Source organism: Leptonotus elevatus, chromosome 1, assembly GCF_054856555.1.
Source record: "Leptonotus elevatus isolate MCC_2025b chromosome 1, RoL_Lele_1.0, whole genome shotgun sequence".
In the NCBI taxonomy this organism is placed as follows: Eukaryota; Metazoa; Chordata; class Actinopteri; order Syngnathiformes; family Syngnathidae; genus Leptonotus; species Leptonotus elevatus.
This window is the reverse complement of record NC_141239.1, coordinates 55,809,010-55,811,509: the sequence shown is the minus strand read 5'-3', so window position 1 is coordinate 55,811,509 and position 2,500 is coordinate 55,809,010. Positions and strand designations below refer to the sequence as shown.

At 44.2% G+C, this 2,500-nt stretch overlaps 1 protein-coding gene across 6 annotated transcripts in view; it reads left to right on the top strand.

Annotated features, from left to right (window-relative positions):
• engase (endo-beta-N-acetylglucosaminidase) overlaps positions 1-2,500 on the top strand; it is a 44,786-nt gene that overhangs the window by 40,379 nt on the left and 1,907 nt on the right. The gene's annotated exons all lie outside the window — the stretch shown is intronic.

Genomic DNA, 2,500 nt, shown 5'->3' with positions numbered 1-2,500 from the left:
CCATTACACACTTAATACATTCGTAATAACGTGAGGTGAAATGGATGTTGAAAAGCTCCAAACCGTTCGGTTCGACTGTTTCGATACCATTTGCATGTGTCCACATTCGGTTGAAAGGCACGGGCTACTACTTTTCTCATTTGCTAATGAGGTGAAGCAGTGAACAGTATAGCACTCATGCTAGCCAAGATGGCAGCGGGCATGGTTGCGCCAGGTTACAGCTCTCCTCTTCAGTAGGGGTGGGCGATATGGGCTAAACAAAAAAAATCTTGATGACGATATTCTACAAAAAAGATCTTGTAAATCTGCACTTGCTTCACAGAATACTTATAGACAGCGTTTTTGAACAACAGCTCTTGTTTATATTTTAATTTGCTTAATACATCTTCTGCAAAACATTTTACGACGATATTCTGCAGCAACATTTAACGATGAAAGCTTTATTATTATTTCCAGGCTAAATAAGGTGTTTTAATAGATTTTTCTGAATATTTGTAAATTAATTGTCTTTTATTATTCCATAATAACAGATCTGGTAAATGGTCTGCTTTTTGTATAGCACTTTTAACTACACCATATGGTGCCCAAAGTGCTTTACAATGCCTCACATTCACATCATCACATTTTAATCTGCAATAAGTACCGGTGTACCACTGCCAAATACATGTGCGTGTGTGTGTGTGTGCATGTGTGCGTGCGTGTGAGTCTGTACTCATTAATTCACCTAAAACCCATTAAAAATCCCGTACCGTTCACCTAAACCAAACCGAATACTTCATAATCCAGCTAGAGTCGTGAGGTTGTCAGGAGACGCGAGGAAGGATCAAAGAAAGGAAAATGGAATCCAGCACCGACCAGACATCACCTACTACCCACCGGGTTACGAACCAGAATCTTTCACCAACCCCAGAAACATCTAAATTCCAACAAATTAGGAGACCTCAAAAGACCAAAGGAAAGACTGAGGAAAGAAAGGAAGGATAGATGAAGCAGAGTAAGATCCACAGACATCAGCTTCCACGATTTAACGACCAGAGGAAGAAGCAGATTGTGCATGAAAACCTCCACCAAAGAAGGGAGCCGTCGACCCCGGCCAGGACAGAGCAAGCACAGCCCCCCAGAGCCCCCCAGGCCACAGCAGCGCCAAGGCACAACCCCCGGGCAGGGGCCACCGGCCGGAGAGCAAACCCAGGAGCCAGGAGCGCCCCCCCACCCCAACACGGCAGGCCCACAGCCCCCGCTCCCCCCACAACCCCCCCCCCCACCACCACCACCACAACCCAGCCCCAGCCGCCCCCAGGCCCCTAAACCCCCAGACACACTCCAGCACCGCCCTCACCCAGCCACCCGTACCGCCACGCCCCCAAAACCCCGGGTACCCCGTACCCAGGCATCGGTGCCGGAGGAACACTGGGGGCGGAAGGGGAGATAGGAGCACTGGGAGACGGGCAGCACTCCCGAACCCCGGTCTTCACGCCAGCGTACCTAGTGAAAGCTAACCCTGTTACTGAGTTCGCCAGCTCGCCTAGTCTACCCCTACACCGTGGATGTGACCCCGCCCAGTGTATATACAAGTGTGTGTGTGTGATGCATTAAAATTGGGAGCATGTGAGAAGGAGCAGAGGGAAATGATACCCCCCGCTCCGATCCACCTGCTTCCCAGACGTGTCAGTGAGTGTATGTGGTGCATTAAAAAAATTAAAATAGGTGGGGGCTTGGTGGCGCAGCGTGGGGTACAGATAGGGGACCGCAGCACTGTTTAATACTGCAGGGTGCCCCAACCGATTTATTTGAGGCAGATATTTTTTCGATTAAAATGTGATTTATGAGGAGGTTAGACCATTGGTCAATATTCAGAGTTTGTTTATTTTTCCAGTTAACAATATATTTTTTTTTTTGCGCTAGTAAAGGCTACAAGTGTAGATTGAAATTGTTTACGTGGTAAGTCAGTTGTTGTTAGGTCACCTAGCAAACACAAGTTTGGAGACAAAGGTATCCTACAGTCCAAGATAGCGGAAAGTTTTTCTAAGACTTTAGTCCAGAAATACATAACCGGAGTGCATAGCCATAAAGCATCAAAATAAGTGTAAATGTCGGAGTCTGAGAGTCCCATTTTCTTCATCATATATTGAGTAATGTATGTTCTATGAATAATTTTATATTGGATAAGTTGTAAATTTGTGTGTTTTGTCATTTTAAATACATTATCACAAACTTGAATCCAAAAGTCAGATTCCGGAGCTATAGATAAGTCTGACTCCCATTTGATGGGTAAATACATTTGATCAGTATACGAAAGTAACTTATATATTTTTGAGAGGTTTTTTTGTTGTCGGAAAAAGCTTGCTAAAACAGGCGGTTTGAGCGTACCCCGAAGTGTTGGAATTTGTTTCTTTATTATACTTTTAACTGGCAGATAATGTAAATACAAATAAAATACAAAATAAAAAATCTGTTTTTTATTTTGTATTTTTAGAGAAAGAATGTATATGATATAAAC